The sequence below is a fragment of the Empidonax traillii genome, unplaced genomic scaffold (assembly GCF_003031625.1).
Source record: "Empidonax traillii isolate 1590-97213 ecotype Southwest subspecies unplaced genomic scaffold, ASM303162v1 scaffold1009:size532339, whole genome shotgun sequence".
Classification (NCBI taxonomy): Eukaryota; Metazoa; Chordata; class Aves; order Passeriformes; family Tyrannidae; genus Empidonax; species Empidonax traillii.
Genome location: NW_020956202.1, coordinates 287,687 through 310,494, shown reverse-complemented (window position 1 = coordinate 310,494; position 22,808 = coordinate 287,687). Strand labels below are relative to the sequence as shown.

The following is a 22,808-nucleotide window of genomic DNA, read 5'->3' as shown; positions in this document are numbered from 1 at the left end:
GCGCCACCTGGTGACTACTATAGAACATTACAAGCTCTGCACTTTTGATAACTCAACAGCGCCACCTGGTGAACGGTATAAGACATTGCAAGTTTTTGCATCTCCAGTGACGCGACGGCGCCCCCTGCTGACTGTGGCTGGAACTGCACCAAAGAGTGCTAAAAATTGAACTATTTGATTTTCTTTTTTTGCCGGTTTTATCGATTTTGTTCTTGAAGGGGATTATTGGTGGGTATAGGGGTATTGTTTGGTTGTTTTACTTGGTTTTCTTTTTCCCTCATGTTACGTTAATACACACATACTTAATAAAGGGCTGTTATTTTTCTTTTTTCCCTTTTCCATAATTTGTTTTCCTTCAATCGGAGCCTCTTAATTTCGGATCTATAATTGCTAGAGAAGAAGGTTTGGGTCTTTTTCTCCTAATCCATCCTCAGCAAAAGACCCTTGTCTCAATTAAACTGAGACAGATAGCTAAGCTAGTTCTCAGCCTGGTTGCCAGGTGTGGATTCTGCTTGGATTTTCATGGGAGAGGAACTGTTTCGGGAGGTTTTTTCCCCTTCACCGTTCCCATTTGTTTCTTTCTTAGCAGTGGTTCTTGTGCACATCAAAGGGAGAAGGAAAACTATACTGCACGATTCGACCAGCCAAACAGTGAGTTTTTTCCCATTGGGGAGGACTTTTTTGTTGTTGTTTCTCTCCCTCCTCTCTTTCCCCTTTCCCAGTGTGTATGGGGGGGAGGGAAACCCATTTTTGTTTTTTCCAACACATCTCAGAGGGTGTCACTCCACGTGGCAATGACCAATGATTCCACAGCGCCCTCTGCTGACCAGCATAAAGAACTGCAGGCTCTGCCTTTCCAGTAATCCAACAGCGCCCCCTGTTTACTGTGGCTAGAATTGCACTAAAGGGCACAAACTGAACTGTTAACTTTTTTTCTTTGCTTGTTTATTGGTTTGTTTTGAAGGGGATTATTTGTGGGTATAGGAGCATTATTTGATTGTTTTACTTGTTTTCTTTCATTGTTTCTGCTAATCCACATATATCTTTTAATAAAGGGTTGATATTTTTCCTTTTTCCACAATTTTTTCCCCCTCAATTGGAGCCTCCTAATTTCATATTTAAAATTGCTTAGAGAGAGGAGTTTGGGTCTTTCTCATAACTCATCCTCAGCAAAACACCTGTGTCTCATTTAAACTGAGACACCAGTGCAAACCAGCTAGTTTCCCAACATTGCACAAAATAAATACCTTGCTGCTTAAAGACAAAATTCATCTCTGAGCACTTATTTTGTGCCATTTTCAGCATCACCATTCCCCATCCCACTGTGTCATTTGGGGGGAGAAGGTATAGAAGTAGGGAGTGAAGTTGAGCCTGTGAAGAAAGGAAGGGTGGGGGATGGTGTTTTCAGATTTGTTCTTATTTAAATTAAATTAATGTACCCCAAGTTGAGACTTTTTTGCCAGTGATGATAATTGGTCAGTGATCTCCCTGTCCATATCTTGACCCATGAGCTTTTTCATCATACTTTCTCTCCCTGTCCTGCTGAGGAGGGGGAGTGCCCAGGCTTGTTGGGCACCTGCTGTCTGACCAAGGTCAACCCACCACAAGGTTTTACAAAAATATTGAGTGCCTATGTGTGATGGTTCGGACTTGGCTCCCTGCCAAATGCCCAACTCCCCAGTAGCAGCCCCTCTCTTCCCCCCCCTTTCTACTTCCCCCAGGGCAAAGGAAAAAAACTATGCAAATTGAAGAACCCGAAAACCAAGCTAGTTATATATAAAAAAATATATTTTATGTATATTACAGTTAAGATGCTATGTACACAGTAAACGGGAATACAAACACCCCCCGAAGGGATAGGGAAAGGGGAAAAAAGGGACAAAAGGAAATAAAAAGGGACACCAAATAGATATGCGCAATCAAACCCGAGAACTAGTAAAATAGCTAGTAAAACAAATCTCACCACGTCCCTTAGAAAGCAGGATTGGCAGACACTGCCAGCACTCTCCAAGCTTCCACGTGGCAGGTCAGTGGATGCTGCAGACCTCAGCCTTAGATAAGCGAGACCAACGCAGGGACCCACTGTTCCCGAACTTCGGTGGAAAAGAAGAGGAACGAAGGCCGCTTCTCCCCTCTTATTTATACCACGATTTACATAAAAATTGTATGGAATACTGGGAACACTGCCCCTTCCTTGGTTACAAACTGGTAACCAGGGAAGGCCTAGATTAAAACCACCACACTATGTAAAACTCTTTTTTAGAGAAAGTGGAAAGCTCTACAATTCTTTTCACCACACCAGAATCACAAAATTTGAAATAGACTTGCATATTTCCCTTGGGTCACAAAAACACCAGCCTAAAATTGTTTTTTCAATACCCAAGACCTTTTATTCTGTACTAAACATTCAAGCAAATGATCCCTTTCTTCCATGCAGCGGAGAAGAGGGATTCAGACTACTGGGATTGCCACCTTTTGCAAGCAGCTCTTGGTGTATCACACAGTGAAGTAAGCCAGGTGGCATCAGGTGTGTCCCTATTTCCCTTAACAGGCAACTGTGGAAGCCCCTGAAAACTGGATGTGACTCATGGATATCCCTTCCTCATTGCTGCCCTAATTTTCTTTTTCTTTCATGTTTTTCAGTGTCCTTTTCTTAGGAACAAATAGATTTCTTTAACACTGATTTTAGGAATCTGTTATCTTCTGTGCTGGGTTTGGCTATGGTAAAGTTATTTTTCTTCATAATAGCTATATGCTCAGCATTCAAAACTGGGGGAACATTTAGAGTGATGACATTTGTCTTCCCAGGTCATCATTGCACATGATGGAGTCCTGCTTTCCTGGAGATGGCTGAACACCTACCAGCCATGGTATTTTTGCTTCAGCTGTGGATTGAGACTCCTGTGCTCTTATAATTTGAAACTCCCTGAGCACTATCTGACTGAACAATTCAGCTTTTTAGAAGTCATGTCAATGATGATTAAATATATGGCAGAAAGATAGCTGTGAATGGTTTTATCTGTGATTCTCACAAGTCTTAGAGACCTCTGTACATTTCCACACTCCTAATCAGTTCCATAAAGGCAGTTTGTTGTCTTTGTCATTTGACTGGTGAACTTCGGCAAGAAGATAGGTAACAGCATCCAAACAGAAAACATGCTTGTCAGCAAATGCTGCTTACATGAAAATAACTCTTCTTCCTGCTAAATATCTTCATTTCTCTCAGGTTTTTCCTAGTATGCTTTTCAGTGGACACTAAACACACAGCATGTCCTCCCCACGATGAAGTCACGCCAAGTATTAGGCCACATAAGGACCAGCACATCACAGGGAGTTATTACTTCCCTGCCCATGTCCCTAGGTGAGGCTGCACCTGGAGTGCTGTGCAGAGTTTAGCCCCCTGTTCAAGAACAATCTGAGGAACCTGGAAAAGGTTCAGCAAAGACCCTCTTGCTGTCCACCGTACCCTAATACAGTTCACTTTTGATATCTGCTCAGTTGTTAATAAAGACAGTCTGACTGTATCAGCTAAAGATGGGGTTTATTCTTTTCCAAAAGGTCCTCTTCGTCAAAGACACACACAAAGGGGAGAGGGAAAGTGGATAGCAGCACAAGAAATGGTGGAATAGCCAGTTCTGGAATGCGATGTTTACATTAAGAATATTTATCACACCTAGTGCAAGGATTTTTCAGGTTACAAGGAGGGTAGCATGCATGGAACTACTTGATATAGTTCTACACTTTTTTCGTACTTATTCACACTATCCAAACCTCTTTATACTAACTTATAACACTCTGTTACTACTAAATATAAATCCATATTTTTTCTATAAGTAAAACTAACATAAACAATCTTTTTCTCTTAGTTTTAACTTTGCTAGCAGGTGTTCACTGCGTGGTGTTCTTCCGCAGAAGTTTAGCAGCTTTTCTCACTTTCACAGAGTGTCCAAGGTTGTTTGCTAGATTCCAGAGTTCTCTCTGAGGCCTCTTGCTGGGCAGCTGCTCCTTGCTTCTCAGACGTAATACCTGCTAGGTTCCCAACACCCTCTGAAATGCTGAGGTCCAAAGACATATGGAGAGGCCGAGGGAGCCAGGCTTTTGCATTTTTTAAGGAGGAAGCTAATGTATAGTCTGAGTTACCTGAAGATGTGAGGGGGTGACAGCCAAGGTGGTGGAGCTGAAATTGTCTGGGTAGCAGCAATGAGATGAAACTGCAGCACTGCAGCTTGGGAAGCTCAGAACAGGCACCCTCTTCTCTAGGGGGTGGCACAGCACTGGCATGGGTGGCTCAGAGAGGACTCTCCATCCTTGTAGGTTTAAAGGCTTGTCTAAGCAAAGATCCAGCAGCAACTTGTCGGAGAGCTGGAGAAGGTCCTGCTTTGAGCAAGAGGTCAGAAGAGAGCTCTGCAGGGTGACATCCCAGACAGCCAACACTTTTGTGATTCTCTGATATTTGAACCTAGGAGCCATGCCACTGAGCTTCAGACCCTAAATGCACAAAATATTTCCTCTCCTTATTTAAAAACTAACTCACCTATGTTTTCTGTTTCTTGCTCTACAGTCCGCAGTGCAGGAGGTGTATGGCAGGCTGATCCTTCTGCCCCTGTGTGTGCTCAAATAGATGTCCCTGACAGAGAGGCTTCCTAGGGGTGAGATTTGCTATTGCTGCAAGGCTTGCCCTTTCTCTGACCTGCCAGGTGGTAGTTGGGGAGTTGGACTTTAGCACTTAGAATGTAGCTAAATACAAATCACAAAGTAGGTACAATTTGTACTTCAGAGTAATAATGCATCTTCAGTGCCTTGATGGGATGTCTTGGCAGTAGAATTCAAAGTTTTACTTTTACTTTTTCAATCCGAGAGTTCACGTGGCTGCAAGACAATGGCAACAGGTCTGAGTTTCTCAAGCAGGATTGAATCTTTCACGTGTACTAGTGAAGAGGATCTTCCATCTTAGCTTCTATTTTTGGTTCTTTTCAGTTATGTCCTAACTGAGGAGGGTTAACTCCACCAGACCAAGAGTGTTCAGATCCATGATCCACCCTTCCTTGCAAAACTAACAGGAAAGTCTGGAAGATGCACAAGAGCAGTGCTTTTTCCCTGCTCTGTGACATCTCCTTTACAGCAGAGGTAAAATAAATCAACTAGTTATAACGAACTGAAGTTGTCATCTCTGTCATGGTTTAGAAACATGTAAAAATCTTCATAAGCATGCATCTGACAATGAGCAGTGTTATCTCTTGAGCATGACACAATTTCCAAATACTGACAGATTAGTTTTATTTCTTAATTGATTTATAAACAAAACAAAACAAAAAAAACAACCACACACACACAACCTACCAAGGAACTAATGTTTCTCATTACAAAACCTGAAATAACACAAATCCCCAAAATCCCCATTAAAATGGCATGTTATTTTTACATAAAATGAAGATGTACAAAAAACTCCTGAAAGTACGAGGTGCTGGTTTAAAAGTCAACCAGCGGGAGAAATGAACCCAACTCTAGAGACATTATAAACCAGAATTGCAATTTATGAAAAATAAATTACAACAGATGCAAGGATACAGAGAAAAACTGGTTTAAACTCACAAAAACAGATGGACAACCCAACACCCTAGGATAAGAACAGAACAGTGTTCATTGGCCCCTGTGCTGAGCACCACATGGCCCCCCTGGGTGCAAAGTAAAAGGAAAGGAAATCGGTTGGTCCAGATGATGGTGGCAGTTCTGTTGAAGTAATGATCGCAGTCTTGTTGAGAGTGGCAGTGGCAGCCCTGTTGGAGTTCTGGGCCTCCTCTCGATCTGACAAGTGGCACCAGAAGTTCCAAAACTCCATGATTATATATGCTTAGGTTCAGGTGGGAATGTCCAGTACCTCCCTCAGGGCAGGGAGTTTCACAATGGGTGATTTAACTCTGTAAATCATGGGATATTTTTGGAGTCTTTGATGGTCTAGGTGTTTGTGGTGGGCTGACCTTGGTTGGATGCCTGGTGCCTACCCAGTCACTCTATCACTCCCCTTCCCATCAGAACAGGGGAGAGAGTAAGGTAGAAAAAACCAACTTGTGGGTTGTGATAAGGCAGTTTATTTAAAGCAAAAAAATTAAAGCAAAACTTGCATGTACAGAAGCGAAAGATAGCAGGGTTTATTCTCTATTTCCCATGAGCAGCGATGGTCGGCCACTCCCAAGAAGCAAGGCTTCAGTACGCGTGACAGTTCCTTAGCAGGCAGCCATTGGAGACAATGAATACCTGCCTTCCTTCTCCATGCCTTAGCTTTTATATCTGAGCTGACATCTTATGGTATGGAATATCCCTTTGGTCAGTTTGGATCAGTAGGCCTACTTGGGTCCCCTCCCAGGATCTTGCCCTCAACTGAGGAAGGAATGTTACAGTGCTGATGCTGTGCTCAGCAGTAGCCAAAACACTGGTGTGTTATCAACACCATTCTAGCTGCCAATGCAAAGCACAGCACTGTGAGGGTTACTGTGGGGAAATGAACTCCAGCTCAGCCAGACCATCTACAGTGTTGCAGCGGCCTATTATGCCAGTCCAGTGTGGCCCATTAGCAGAGATGACTCCTCAGGCTGGATGTGAAGGTGCTAATTCCTCCCTGGAGGGGAGTTATCACAGCTGAGTAATTAGGTGTGCCCTGGGCAGCTGATGCAAATGATCCATTACTAACAGTCCATCAGAAATTACATAGAGGGTGTAGAATACACAGGTTTGGTTATACCCACATAGTAATAAACTGGTCCTGGCCCCTGTAACTAAGACATAGATGATGATTTATGTGGAAAGCACTGAAATGGAAGTTTTATAAATGCCTCAGATGGATACCAAACTTGGCTTTCTGAAGCCTGCAAAGGATACTGGGGCTGGAAATCAGGAGCTGCTGACTCCCATATCTATTGCTAAACTGCTAGCTCATGTATTTCTATTAATGTTGGTAGTATTCTTAAAATGTGCCATTTTAAGGTTTTCATTTACTTATTCAAATATATTTGGTTTTCTCCTGACCTATTGGCTTAATTGCAGTTACTGTTTCTACCTTTTACAGCAAAAGTGACCAACTTCTGGAGATAATGCAGCATTCGTCTTTATGTCTCCTGACTGTAAACTAAGAGCAGGCTACCATAAAAACAGCATCTGCTTTCCTTGCTTTTGTTTATCACCTTTTTTTAATCGTTAACTTTTACTAGGGAAATTGGTTTTTTGTGTTGTCTGGTGCAGAGGATGCTTCATGCTTATGATGCATTTGAATTTTTAGGATTTTTAGCTTTTTTAGATTTTAATGTAGCCATGTAGTAAATATGGATTTTTAGTATAGCTGTGTAGTTTCTCACACTTTAGAATAGGAGTTGACACTTATCAAACACATTCTCACACTTCATATTGAATTTTCTAAATTCTTTAAGCTTGTTTATGTTTTTTTTGAAGGAAGGTCTCTAGCAAACACATCCTGTTTAGGAACATAGGCACCCTAGGCTGGAACAACAAGATATCTTGTACCCAAAGCAACCCTGAAGACCTGGAACCTTGGAGAAGCTCCAGAGACAGTGCATACTGTGAGGAGGAGGAAAATAAGAAAGAAAGGGGTCTGGAGACCTCCAACTCAATTCCAGGGTGGCATGCCAGGGGGGCAATTCCAGGGAGGATCTGAGGGCAGATAGTTCTCAGATTGGATGGATAGTACTATAAAGTGGTAGAACCCCTGGACACAGGTGAGTGCTTTTGTACTCCTTGTACTAGAAGGCCTTCATCAAAAGACCTGCTCTCTGTCTTATCTATACTAACATTGTCAGGTGAGTCTTTTTCTCCCAGTTTTTAAGCAAAAGTTATAAAGATTTTTATTAAAGTTTAACTCAAATATAAAGGTTTAACAGCCTCTAGAAATCAATTTGCAATATGCTGATCTGTTCGACTCAGGTAATCATGCTGTAGGCTAATTAGCATCATGAATATCTGTTGGACTAGCATACTGCTACTGACAATGATGGGAGAGACAGGAGTTGTATCCCTGCATAAGGAATCTATTTTCCTTGGCAGTGCTTGGAGGAGCACAGGTCTTTCATGCAGATTTACTTGGGTGTACTGGTTTGGGCTGAGATAATTTTCTTCACAGTAGCTAGTAAGGGACTATGTTTTGGATTTGTGCTGAAAATGCTGTTGATAATGTAGAGATGTTTTTGTTATTGCTGAGCAGAGCTTATACAGAGTCAAGGCCTTTTCTGCTTCTCCTCCCGCTCCAACAGCAAGGATGCTCAGGGGGCACAAGAAGTAGGGAGGAGACACAGCTGGGACAGCTGACCCCAACTATCCAAAGGGATATTCCCGATCATATGACATCATGCTCAGTATATAAAGCAGGGGGAGGAAGAAGGAAGGGGGATATTTGAAGTGATGGCATTTGTCTTCCCAAGTCATTATGCATGATGGAGCCCTGCTTTCCTGGAGATGGCTGAACACCTGCCTGACCATGGGAAGTGGTGAAAGAATTCCTTGTTTTACTTTGCTTGTGTACGCAGATTTTTCTTTCCCTATTAAACTGTGCTTACAGACTGGGGAATGAGAGGCTGAATAGCAGCACTGCGGAAAGGGACCTGGGGGTCCTGGTCGATGGCAAGTTGAATATGAGTCATGTATGCCCTGGCAGCCCAAAAGGCCAACCATGTCCTGAGGTGCATCAAACCAACATCACCATCTGGTTCAGGGAGGTGATTGTCCTGCTCTACTCTGTGCTGGTGTGGCCTCACCTCGAGTCCTGTGTGCAGTTTTGGTGACCATAATATAAGAAAGATATAAAGCTATTAGAAAGCATCCAAAGCAGGGGTATAAAGATGGTGAAGGGCCTAGAGGGGAAGACTTATGAGGAGGGGCTGTAGTCACTTGGTTTGTTCAGCCAAGAGAAGAGGAGACTAAGGGGAGATCTCATTGTGGTCTACAGTTTCCTCAAAAGAAGTAGAGGGACAGATGTTGGAGGATGCAGCAAGGTCGTGGAGCCTAGCAGCAAGGAAAGAATGTAAATAAGAAGTGAACATCCAATCATATGTGAAGGCTGGTAATAATATATAGATAATAGAGCTAAGAATAGTTTGGTATGTAAGATTCTACAGTCAGAGTGTGAGTGCAGCTGTGTGAGAACAAGATGTAATATACTGAATGAAGCAATAAAAAGCTGAATTTAGGCCATCATCATGAAGTGCCCAGTTTTTATTCCATGGTCGTCCTCTATATACTACAACAGACAGACACCAATCTCTTCTCTCTGGTGACCAATGACACGACCTGAGGGAATGGCATGAGGCTCCGTCAGGGGAGGTTTAGGTTATATAATAGGAAAAATTTCTTCACCCAGAGGGTGTTTGGGCACTGGAACATGTTCCCCAGGGAAGTGATCAGAGCACCAAACCTGCCAGAGTTCAAGAAGCATTCGGACAATGATCAGGGACACCCAATCAGCAACCCAGAGCCCCATGCGGACTGGGAAGCTCTTGTGAGCCAATCAGGTGTTGCCAGGAACTTCCATGGGAGATTTAAATGGCTCCAGGGAGCATGCAGCATCTTAGGAGGACATGACATATCAGTTCGTGCAGGCAGTTAGCAAAGGTAGAGTGCAGAATTTAGGGAATGAGTCATCACCCACACAACTAGAAGAAGACTAACTATGGTTTCCACTCAGTCAAAAGACAGCTGAGATTAACTCAGTTGGTTAGAGCATGGTGCTAATAAGACCAAGGTCACAGATTTGAACCCTGTACAAGCCATTGGACTTGATGATCCTTGTGGGTCTCTTCCAACTCAGAATATTCTGTGACTCTGTCACACTGTCAGAAGGAACACGGTGACCCAAATGGATCTCACACATCAACGTGCAGCTGTCCGAGTGCCTGAGCTTGTCACTGACCAGTACCTGTTTGTGGTGTGAAAAGATAGATGATCTGCTCATCCTGGTGACAAAGAGGAAGTGGAGAGGTCAAGGAGTATCAGGGAGTCTGAGAGGGGTAGTTCACTGATCTATAACAAGTGCACCCTGGTGAAGGACCTCCGGAAACAGGTGGTCAAGCTGCAGGAGACAGACAAAAGACTGAGAGGTATCAGGGAGGCTGGTGGGGAGTTGGACAGCTGGTTCCAAGCTGCTATGGTGGGGGAACCACAGCACACTGAGGAGAGGTCAAAAATTCACACCCTGGGGCACATGAAAGGGAGGGAAGGCATTAACACAGGGGCTTGGGAAGCAGTGGGGGAAAAAAACAGTGGAAGAGGAAATAAACTAGTAAAGGGAAGGAGCTTCTTTCAAAACCAGACATTCCCACCCAGCCAGATATCCCCACCCAGGACAACCTCGTAGCTCTAGGCAACACTTGACATACTGGAAGAACAGCCAGAGCTAACTGGATCAGTCCAACCTGCTCCAAGAATAAAGAAATTAACAACTAGTTCAACCAAGAAAAGTCAGTAGGTGACAGTAGTGGGTGACTCTAGGAGGCACAGAGACATTCATCTGTTGGTCTGACCCACTTTCAAGGGAGATATATTGTCTTCCCAGAGCTCAGATCAGGGACATTACTGCGAAGCTACCAAACCTAGTTAAACCCACTGATTATTACCCACTATTAGTGTTCCATGTGGGAGCCTGCAATATAGCTGACAGCAGTCTGGGAAGCACTAAGAGGGACTATAGAGCCCCGGGAGAGGTAGTAAAGGGCTCTGGAGCTCAAGTAGTTTTTTCATCAATCCTCCAGGTCAAAGGAGAGGGACTCAAAATGGCCAGACGAATCTGGCAGGTCAAGCAATGGTGCTGTAGTCAGGGTTTTGGTTACTCAGACCATGGGACTTGCTTTGCCAAGCCTACTTTACTGGGGGCTTATGGAGTCCATCTGACAAAGAAGGGAAAAAATATCTTTGTTTGGGGACTTGCCAGGCCGGTGAAGGGGGCTTTAAACTAGATTTGTCATGAGAGGGCATCTATTCATCCCAATCCTGCCAGTCAGATGCGAACACCTCTAATGGATTCCCAGAACAGTGCAAAGGCATTCCAGATACTCCAACCAGCAAGTCAACTTTATCTGGGGCCTGGCTCAGATGCCTATATACAAATCCACATAGCATGGGGGACAAACGAGGAACTAGAGACTTGCACATGCCTGTGTGGGTATGATATCATTGGCATCACAGAGACATGGTGCTCCTATGACTGGAGCATTGGAAAGGAAGGTTTTAGGCTTTTTAGGACAGACAGACTAGGGAGACAAGGAGAGAGTATAGCCCTCTATGTCAATGACCAGCTGGAGAGAATGGAACTCTGCCTGGGGAGGGATAAGGAGCCAACTGAGAACTTGTGAGTCAAGATTAAGGGGAGGGAAGGGACAGGGGATGTTATAGTGGGGGTCTGTGTCATGGTTTTGCTGGTTCTTAGAAACTGAGCAGGAATTTTTTTCCCTTCCCCCTGCCCACTGCATGCAGGGTTGTAAGTGGGCACTTAAGGGACACAAAAGAAGTGGTTTTCTGGTTAATTGCTCAGAATCCCCTCTCCTAGCAAAGGGGGGGATGAGGGGATGACGATCTCCTCTTTACTTTTTTTCTCTCGTCTCCTGGGAAATGGGAGGAGGAGTTTTGGGCTTACTGTGGAGGTTGGAATGGGGTCAGAATGGATGCTCGGTGGTTCTTTCTGTTCTCGGTCTGCTTGCCTGCTGTGGATCCTGCTTGGATTTTTCATCAGAGTGGAGCTGTTTTCTGGAGGGTTTTTTTTTCCCTTCCCCGTTCCTGTTTTGTTTCTTCCCTGGAGGTGGTCCTTGTGCACGTCAAGGGGAGAGGGAGGACTGTGCCATGCAATTTGACCAGCTGAACAGATTGAGTTTCTGTGGGTTTTTTTCCATTGTAGAGGACTTTTTTGTTGTTGTTTCTCTCCCCACTCTCTTTCTCCCCTTTCCCAGTGTGTGGGAAAGGGAGGGAAACCCATTTTTTTTTGGTTTCTCCAACAAACCCTGGAGGGTGTTACCCTCATGTGGCAACAACCAGTGATTCCACAGCTCCCCCTGCTGGTCAACATAAAGAACTGCAGGCTCTGCATCTCCAGTGATCCAACAGCACCACCTGGTGACTGGAACAGGACACTACAAACTCCGCATCTCTGGTGACCCAACGATGCCCCCTGTTTACTGTGGTTAGAATTGCACCAAAGGGTGCAAACTGAACTGTTTACGTTTTTTTTCTTTGCTTGTTTATTGGTGTGTTTTGAAGGGGATTATTTGTGGGTATAGGAGCATTCTTTGGTTGTTTTGCTTGTTTTCTTTTGTTGTTTCTGCCAATACACATTTATGTTTTCATAAAGGGCTGTTATTTTTCCCTTTTCCACATGTTTTTTCCTCTCAATCAGAGCCTCTTCGTATTTATAATTGCTTAGAGGGAGGAGTTTGGGTCTTTTTTCTCATAAATCATCCTCAGTAAAACACCTGTGTCTCATTTAAACTGGGACAGTCTGCTGCAGGCCACTTGATCAGGAGGATGGTGTGGATGAAGGCCTCTATAGGCAGATAGGAGTGGCCTCACGCTTGCAAGCCCTCATCCTCATGGGGGATTTCAAGCACTCCAATATCTGTTGGAGGGACAACATGGCAGGGCACAAGCAATCCTGAAGGTTCCACAAATGACTGAGGAACCAACAAAGAGAGGTGCCATGCTGGACCTTGTGCTCACCAACAGGGAGGAGCTTCTGGGGAATATGAAGCTCCAAGGCAGCCTTTGTTGCAGTGACTATGAGATGGTGGAGTTCGAGATCCTCAGGGCAGTGAGGAGGGCATGCAACAAGCCCACTGCCCTGGACTTCAGGACAGCAGACTTTGGCCTCTTCAAGGACCTACTTGGTAGAGTTCAAGGAATAGAGCCCTGGAGGGCAGAGGCCCAAGAATGCTGGTTGAATTTCATGGATCACCTCCTCCAAGCTGAGGAATGATGCATCCCTACAAGGAGGAAATTGGGTAAAAAGGTCAGGAAGCCTCCCTAGGTGGACAAGGAGCTGCTGAGAAAATTCAGAGTGAAAAAAGAAGCTTTCAGGAAGTGGAAACAAGTACAGGTGGCCTGAAAGGAATACAAGGGAATTGTACAGGAAGCTAGGGACAAGGTTAGAGAAGCCAGTTAGAATTGAGTCTGGCCAGGGATATCAAGGATAACAGGAAGGGTTTCCAATTCAGGATATTCTATAATTCTATGAAAATGTCTTTACCTCAATCAATGAGTTTTCTCACTTTTACCCTTATGATTCTCTCCCCCATCCCCCTGGATAAGAGTGAGTGAGTGGCTGTGTAGGGCTTAGCTGCCTACGAAGGTTAAACTATGACATAGGGGTAGGACGTAGCATTGTGAAAAATCAGATGAGAGAGTGCCTTACAGTTCATCTTGATGCTTGCAAAAGATAGAGATGTATTCCCCGAACCAGATGGGAATTTTTTTTTTACAAAGTTTGTCCTTGTTTATGATCTTTTGATGAATTTTCAAAACTAAGACTTTTTCTGGGGAAAGGGCAATTTCTTTTAGTTTCTGGATTGAAGAAACCACTGTTATGTCCTCTTGGAAATGAGATCATTATGTAATAGATCTGTGAAAACACAAGAAAGCAAGAGTAGTTCAGAAAGCAATCTGTATTACTAGGAAAAGGGATAGAAAGAAGAAAACAGTCGATGCTGTGCAAATCCCTGGTGTGCGCATGTGCTGAATGTTTTGTGCAACTCTGTGCCTCCAAGGATATAGAGCAGAAATCAGAAAAACCCAGCAAAGGGCATGGGATGACCAGAGGCAAGGCACAGCCTCTATCTGAGGAATGACAGTTTTTGACCTTGGAGAAGAGCTGTACCAAGGGTGGAGGTGAGAAGCCCCTCTTGAGTCCTGAGAGTCATGGGTACATGGGGAGAGGAACATCAGCTCACTGCCTTCCAGCACATGCTGTGCTGCAGGAACATGGCTTTTCACATGGATGGGGAACTCCTTGGCACAGGACATGGTAGGTGCTTGTCATGGTTTTGCTGGTTCTTAGAAACTAAGCAGGAATTTTTCCCTTCCCCCTGACCACTGTGTGAAGGGGATGTTGAATGGGCAGATTGACTGTGGTTTAGGCATTTAAGTAACACAAAAGAAGTGGTTGGTAAGGCCACATTCCTAGTTGATGACCCTCAGGATCTTGTCTTTGGGGAGGGATTAGGAGTTCCTTTTTACTTTTTTTCCTCTCGTCTCCTGGGAAATGGGGGAGGGGGAGGAGTTCAGGTTGCTACTGAAGCTGGAACAAGGTCAGAGTAGGAGCTCAGAGGTGGCTTTGTTCTCAGACTAACTGCCAACTCTGAATTCTGCTTGGATTTTTTATCAGAAAAGAACTGTTTTGGGAGGTTTTCCCCTCCTCCATTCCCACTTTTCTTTCTTGGCAGCGGTTCTTGTGCACATCAAAGGGAGAGGGAAAAACTATATGGCAGGATTCAGTCAACAGGACAGAGTTCCCGTTGGGAAGGACCTTTTTTTCTTCCTCTCCCGCCTCTCTCTCTCCTTTCCCAGTGGGGGGGGAGGGAAGACCTCCATTTTCGGTTTCTCAGGAGGGTGTTTCCACACATGGCAACGACCAGTGATCCAACAGCGCCCCCTGCTGACCAGCACAAAGCACTGCAGGCTCTGCATCTCCAGTGATCCAACAACATCTCCTGCTGACTGTCATGGGACACTACAAGCTCTGAATCTCTGATGATCCAACAGTGCCCCCTGCTGACTGTGGTTAGAATTGCACCCAAGGGCACAAAAAGAACTGTTTACCTTTTTTGTTTGTTTATTTTGTTTGTTTTGAAAGGGATTTTTTGGGGGGGTATAGGAGTAATGTTTGGTTGTTTTACTTGTTTTCTTTCATTGTTTCTACCACTACACAGATATCTTTAAATAAAGGGTTGTTATTCTTCCTTTTTCCACTTTTTTTCCCCTCAGTTGGAGCCTCTTATTTCAGATTTACAATTTCTTAGAGGGAGGAGTTTGGGTTCTGCTCATAACTCATCCTCAGCAAAACACTTGTGTCTCATTTAAACTGAGACAGTGCTAAAATCCGAGTGATGTAAAAGGCATTGATTCGCTAAAGCAAAAGCCAGTTAGTCCTGCTAAATAAAAACACAGATGACCTGGCTTAGAAAGTCCCTGAACTGCCAGATGATGGTGCAGCATTCAGGGGAAGCTTCATGACATAGTTGCTCCACCCTTCCCCAGGCACTGGCTTTTGACAGCTGCTGATGAATGGAACATAAGGTGAGATGAAGATTTGGTCTAATGGTATGCCACTTGTTATGCAATACCTTTTAGAAATTCCTTACCTGATTTATTTTGATGTTTCCTCCGCAGAAAGTGCAGGTTTTCCAGAGAGAAAGTTTTTGTTTCAAAGTGCAAGGCAGTTTCAAAAGACAAAAATAAATAATAACTGATATCTGAATGAAACTTTTTGAAATTATGAAACCAAGAAGTTTTACCTGAAAAAGAGAGTAGGCTTTTTAGTTCCTCTAAATGTCAGAGATTGGATTTATTTGTTCTCTTTGAACAGGACAAATGCCAGTCCTAATTGTTTCATAGAATACCAGATTGGAAGGGATTGCAAGGATCATCCGGTCCAACCTCTGTTAGCAAAAAGATGGTCCAGCACCCTGTCCAGTCAAGTCTTAAAAGTGTTCAATGCTGGGGAATCCACCACTTCCCTGGGGAGATTATTCGAATGGTTGACTGTTCTCACTGTGAAAAATTTTCCTCTTTTTTCCAATCAGAATCTCCCCAGGAGTAACTTGTAGCCATTACCTCTCATCTTTGCCATGTGACTCCTTGTAAAAAGGGAGTCTCCATCTCCTTTGTGGCCACCCTTTAAATAATGCAACATGATGATAAGGTGTTCCCTAAACCTTTGTGAAGAAAGATTAAGCTCAGATACCCTCAGGATCAGGCAGTAGAAGGAAATGGAGAGTTTATTTCTGAAAGCTGAGAATGCTAACATGACATCACTACCTGCACCAGGCACGGAAAAACATGCCTGCAAAGCAGTTGGCAAGGACGGTTGCCACAGCTCAGGCAGCTGCAGTGGCGGTGGTGCTATTCCCAGACAGTAGAGGCAGAGACCACTTACCACATACGAAAGGGAATTTCCCCGACTGGTGGCCATGACCAACAATGATGCCTTAAAATCTACATTATATAGATTATAGTATAACTTTTTAGCACTTTTGGTATAGCTTGCTAGTGCCTTTGGCCTGTTAGTACCTTTGTACAAGACTTCTAAAAATGTTGTTTAATATTTCTTGTCAAGAATTTCAATGGACAAAGATTGTAGCAAGATAAAGAACATTTTGTCTGTAGCAAAAGACATAAAAGGCACATTGTTTGATATAACTGAGTCAGAGCTACTCAGAAGCCTTGAAACTGTTCCAGAAGGCTGTGCCAAAGACCAAGGAACAAGATAAGGAAGAGGAACACGATGAAGATAAAGGGTTGTTGAGATCTCTGAATCAAATTTGAAAGGTGTGTCTAAGGTGGGATAAGGGAGGTGTGATGGGATGGACGGTTTTGGGAAGTGGATGTAACAGATTATGTAATGTTAGATATTACAGTATAAAACTACAGCACCTCTGTAACTCGGTGTGTGTGCTTCGGAAATTATTCCAAGGCACCCAGCATTCTGTAAATAAAAAGTGCTTTGCTTTCTAATACTCAAAAAGGAGTGTTAGAGGGTTCTGTCTGGCCATTTAAGGCATCAATTGGGGGGGGGGGGGGGCGGCCTGGATGGGAACTGCAAAAGTTGGGGTGTGGGGTGTCTCCAGGGGTTCAGCGGTCAACAGCTCCCTCCCAGCTGCAGTCTCAGGAATCAAAAAGGGAGTGTTCCAATCCTGGTAGCAAGTTTTATCCTCTTAAGTTCTTGCAGTATCTCCTAGTGGGACCCTTCATCACTCCCCACTTCCCAGCCTGCACGGGGGAAAGAGTGAGGAGATGTCCCCTACACTCTTCAAAACCACATGACGACATGAAAAAATTCAACCAAAAAAATCTTTATTTAGCTAAATCATAACAGAATGTCTGCAAGGACTTTTCTTGTACCAGGAAGTCAGCCTCTCTGGAATGCAGGAGGAGAAAACACATAAGACTTATCCCTGGCAAGATGCCTCTTTCCCAGGCAGCAAGGGACCAGAAAAAAATACATTTCTTCAATATCTCTTGTTGAATTTTATCAGGACAGTCTTGGTCAGCTGTGTCCCACATGCTAATGTGTCAGGTTGCTTTTGGAAGGCAAATTTTCTTTTCCCAGTTTACAGCATTACTTCTCATTCAGTTGCAAAAATGTCACTAAAAAGTAATAGCCACAAATCATGCATAAAAGTGGTATATTTAGATTATCATTCTGTTCAATTATCTACAAAGTTAAAGGATGTTTCTTTTTCACCGTAATCATAATCAAGCACTCAGATACAGTCACATGTACTATTTACATCTCATGATATCACTAACTATGGACACTGTAACTTTTTTGTGTGCCAACTCAAGACCTTTTTCAAAACATAGTAATAAATTTTGTCGATCCCAGATGTTTTCTTACAGTAGGAGGGACTATGCTCTTCCAGTCACCATCTTGTAGTCCATCCACTTGAGAGGTGTAGGAAGAGAGATTGAAGTTCGGGGCAGCTGACCTGAACTGGCCAAAGGCATATTCCATACCATAGAATGCCATGCTAAGTATATAAACTAGGGGGAGTTGACGGGAGGAGACTAACTGGGTATTGGTCAGAAGGTGGTGAGCTATTGTGCATCACTTCTTTCTCTTGGGTTCTATTAATTTCTCTCTCTCCTTTTCATTACTATTATTATTGTTATTATTATTATCATTCTTATATTTGATTACATTTTATTTTGTTTCAATTATTAAACTGTTCTTGGTTCTACCCATGAGATTTACTTTTTTTTTAGGATTCTCTTTTTCCCTGTCATGGAGGAAGTGAGTGGTTGCATGGCACTTAGTTGCCGACTGAGGTCAAATCATGACAGTTTCTTCCAGTTTGTGTTTAATATCGCTTAAGGCTGGTAAACAAATAGATTTTTCACAAAAGACCGCAAGTAGAGTCACTTCATTTCCCAAAATAAATTGTACCATGCCAGTGCTTCTTAGCACTGGCTAGCAATGTAATTATCTCTAATTCTTACAACCTTCAGTATCATTAGCTAAATTTGTAATTTTTTTCTTTGAACTACATGCTCAGTTCTTTGGCTCTACTCTAGCAAGTACTTCTAGGGTACTCTTGAGAGTCCACTGATCATGCCATGCGGTTTTTGAAGGACAGATCACATAGATCAACCTAGAGTCACCACCACATAGATGGTCATTCTTCTGGAGGACCTATATTTATCTCATGGCATCTGGTTTCTTTTCAGACAGCCAGGTTCTTCTAACATAACCCTTCTTGGGGTGTATGTGTGGAGATTCCTCCCTTGGCTGGGGACATCCTCCAAGGATACTCCTCGAGGTTGAGAGAAAGAGATCCCCCCACGAACATTGGTATGGGTTAGTTACATCAAATCTCTACTTAAAAATTATTTCCTTTTTGCTAGTTTTAATGTAATTGTTTCAATAATTGCTTCAATATAGTGCACTGTCCTATCTTATACTACACTACTAGTAGTTTTAGCATTTATACTGTGTAGTAAATAATTCTGATTAAGATCTTTTGTCTGATCATTTGTAATAATAAATTATTCATTTTACATAAATATTCTCATTTTGCCTATCATCAAGACCTGCGGGAAAAAAGTGGTTCAATCATACCTCTGTAATTCCTTAAATTTAAACCGTTGACATAATCCAAGGCTAAGATTGAATTCAGTCACACCTAGATTCCTCACTGAGATGGGGTTTAGAAAGCAAGGGAGGCCTTTCTGCACCTCATGACTCAACGTCGGGGCTTTTTAATAAATTCTGTCTAAGCCTTCCACTCCCACCCATGACACCAGGAAACCAGGAAAAAAACAAGGGGTTTTTTGGATGTTTTTGATGATATTTGTTTCTAGCATGTCCTTTTGTCCACAGCTAGGAGCTTCACTCAACCTGTCCACTTAATGGAGCTTGTATTACACATCTAGTGAAATATTTCTGACTTACCTCAGTACTAACTGCTTCATCTGAGGGATTGATCAGGGCTACAGTTTCTAAGGCATCACTTCTGTGGTGAAGAATCTTTTGACCTGCAAGCGCAGAGAGGAAAAAGAAGACATTAAATGCAACCAGTATGGTTTAAACCAGTGCTTTCCCAGAGCTAGTTATACATTCCACTGTGTGACAGCCCTCGGGTTACACAGGACAATACACACTGGCCGCAGCAACTACTGTGCTCGCTCACGTCTTCAAGAATACACATGGCATGTGATCCTATGGACCAGAAATGCCACTCTGGAAAATTCATAGAATCACAGAATGGTTTGGGTTGGAAGGGGCCCTGTAGTGGGTTTCTGTGGCTAGATTTTGGTAGCAAGGGGGCTACAGGGGTGGTTTCTGTTAGAAGCTGCTAGAAGCTTCCCCTCTCTCATGGAACCAATGCTAACTGGCTACAGGATGGTCTTCCTGTCTCTAGCCAAGGCCGAGCCAAACAAGAGTGATAGTAATGCTTCTGTGATAACATATTTAAGAAAAGAAATCTATTGCACAGATGAAAAATCCAGTAAGGGAAGAGTGGAGTAAGAACATGTGAAAAACAATGTAGACAGCAAGGTCAGTGCAGAAGGAGGGGGAGGAGGTACTCCTGGCACCAGACCTGAGGCCTCTGCAGCCCATGGTGAACACCATGGTGAAGCAGGCTGTCCCCCTGCAGCTCATGGAGGACCATCGGGGTGCAGACACCCACCTGTAGCCCGTGGTGGAGCCCATGCCGGAGCAGGTGGATATGCGAAGGAGGCTGTGACCCCGTGGGACGCCCAAGATGGAACAGAGTCCTGCAGGGGACCTGCAGCACGCGGAGAGAGGAGACCACGCTGGAGCAAGTTTTTCCCTGGTAGGACTTGTGGCCCTGTGGGGGACCCACCCTGGAGCAGCTCATTTGTGAAGGACTGCACCCCATGGAGAAGTGACCCATGGGACAGCAGTTTTGTGAAGAACTGTTGCCCATGGGATGGACTCATGCTGGAGAGGTTTGTGAAGGACTGTCTCCTGTGGGAGGGATCCCACGGGAAGCAGGGGAAGGACTCTGAGCAGCAGCAGAAACAACAACTGACCGTAACCCTCATTCTCTGTCTCCCTGAACCGCTGCTGGGGAGGAGGTAGAACTTGGAAGGAAGGAGGGGTGGGAGGAAGGTGTTTTTAAGATTATTTTACTTCTAACTCTTTTGCTCTGACCCTGTTAGTAATAAATTCCATTAATATCCCCACTTTGAGTCTGTTTTGCTGGTGATGATGATCAGCAAGTGACCTCTCCCAGCTCTTATCTCACCTCATGAATCCTTCACTGATTTTTTTTTTTTCCTCTGTCCAGTTGCAGAGGGGAAGGAAGAGAGTGGTTTTAGTGGGTACCTGGCATCCAACCAGGATCAACCCTGGCTGCAAGCACACATTGTTGGTCATGTCAACCTTCTCATCCACCAACACCTCCAAGTCCTTCTCCTCAGGGCTGCTCTCAATCTATTCTCCACCCAGCTTGTATTTGAGTTTGGATTGCCCTGAGCCAGGTGCAGGACCATTCTTTTGTCCTTGTTGAACTTCATGAGGTTTGCACAGGCCCACCTCTCAAGCCTGTCAAGGCCCCTCTGCATGGCAGCCCTTCCCTCCAGCATGTAGACCTCACCACACAGATCGGTGTCATTGGCAAACTTTCTGAGGGTACACTCAATCCCACTGCCTATGTTGCCGACAAAGATGTTAAACAGCCCTGGTTCCAACATTGACCCATGAGGAATGCCACTTGTCACTGATCTGCACTTGGACATAGAACCATTGACCACAACTCTTTGAGTGCAACCACCCTACCAATTCCTTATCCACTGCAAGAGTGGTCCATCTGTCAAGTCCATGCCTCTCCAGTTTGGAGACAAGGATGTTGTGCATGACAGTGTCAAATGCTTTGCAAAATTTCAGAGGCAAGCGTAGCGGTCTTCATCACGTAAATGTGCCTGTTTAGAGCTTCATATGTGACTGCCTCCCTCTTACCCTCCTTGGCATCAGTAACTGATTATCTTACAGGGTGAGTAGTTGATTTTTGTAAGAGAAATGCAGGATTGTTGCTCAGGTTGATACTCAGATGCTCAGCTGCAGAAGATATGGGGTTGCTTTAAAGTAACTCTACCAGGTTTTTACAGCATATCTCTACACATTGGACAAAACAGTTTTGTGACCCGTCAAAGGAAGAAAGGAAGAAATTTCCAGGTTGCACAGAAGTGGTTGAGTAGCTAGATTGTACCCACCTCTAGTTTCTGTAAAGTAGGTCAAGATCCTGTCTAAAGACTTCTGGAAAAATAATGTATCTGTTTGGAAGAAATCTAAGTATTTCCTCATCCTTGATTTTATTCAGTAAAGCTTCAAATTAAAAACAGGTATGAATAAAGAGTCTTGGCTGCTGCTTGATTCAGAATCAGTCCAATATAGAGAAGTAGTAAATACCATGTCACAGTTCTTAAAAGGGTGATTTCCATGTGCATCATTCTAGTTCCCACAGCCATGAAATCCCATTGCTTGCCTACTCAAATATTAATGACATCTATGGTAGAATTATTGAGATTGGAATAGTGTATGTAACATTTTCTAGAGAAGTGACTGAAAAAGTTCCTAAATTACATAGTTGATCTTTTCAGGCTGATCAAGCATCACGATCACGGGGCCCACTTTTTATGGTGATTATGTTGCAGTTAATTTTGTGCAAAACCAAAATGTAAAGGAATAGCAAGGGAAAGAAAGCAAGCCCTGCTTCAAGTCTTGTTGTCATAGTTCTGTTTTCAGAAAGGAATTTTGCTTTTCCTTTCCCCTTCTTTCCCCCTCCCCCCTGCATGAATGCTATTCAAGAACCATCAAGTGAACAAAAGAGTCGGCCTGGCTCCTAACGACCGAGAATTAGTCTCCTGGCAACAACGGGGGAGGAGTTGGGAAGAAGGCGGGGTGTTGGGGAGCTCAGCTCGGGAGCCGGGAGGGGAGACTGCCTGGTTTCTCCTTTGTTTCTTTTTTCCCTGTGGGAGCCCTCTGCAGAGTTACGGGCTGGTTGCAGTCTTGGTTCTTCTCCACCGCGGGACCTCCACCGAGTCGTGAGTTTTTCTTCTCTTCCATTAGGAGAACTTTCTGTTTTCCCTTCCCCCTCCCCCCTCCTCCCTTGCCACCCGGCGGAAACCAGGGATCCCACAGCGCCGCCCGGTGACGAGCGCTGGACATTGCAAGTTCCACTCCTCTAGTGATCCAACAGCGCCACCTGGTGACTACTATAGAACATTACAAGTTCTGCACTTTTGATAACTCAACAGCGCCACCTGGTGACTACTATAGAACATTACAAGCTCTGCACTTTTGATAACTCAACAGCGCCACCTGGTGAACGATATAAGACATTGCAAGTTTTTACATCTCCAGTAACGCGACGGCGCCCCCTGCTGACTGTGGCTGGAACTGCACCAAAGAGTGCTAAAAATTGAACTATTTGATTTTCTTTTTTTGCCGGTTTTATCGGTTTTGTTCTTGAAGGGGATTATTGGTGGGTATAGGGGTATTGTTTGGTTGTTTTACTTGGTTTTTTTTTCCCTTCCTTTTTTCCCTCGTGTTACGTTAATACACACATACTTAATAAAGGGCTGTT

General features: G+C 43.9%; 1 long non-coding RNA gene across 1 annotated transcript; it reads left to right on the top strand.

Annotated features, from left to right (window-relative positions):
• The first annotated feature begins 709 nt into the window (after window positions 1–709).
• Window positions 710–18,559, top strand: LOC114068177. The gene is made up of 3 exons (XR_003573523.1): window positions 710–721; window positions 4,154–4,156; window positions 18,428–18,559. It is a non-coding gene; the product is annotated as an uncharacterized LOC114068177 (long non-coding RNA).
• The last annotated feature ends 4,249 nt before the right edge of the window (window positions 18,560–22,808 follow it).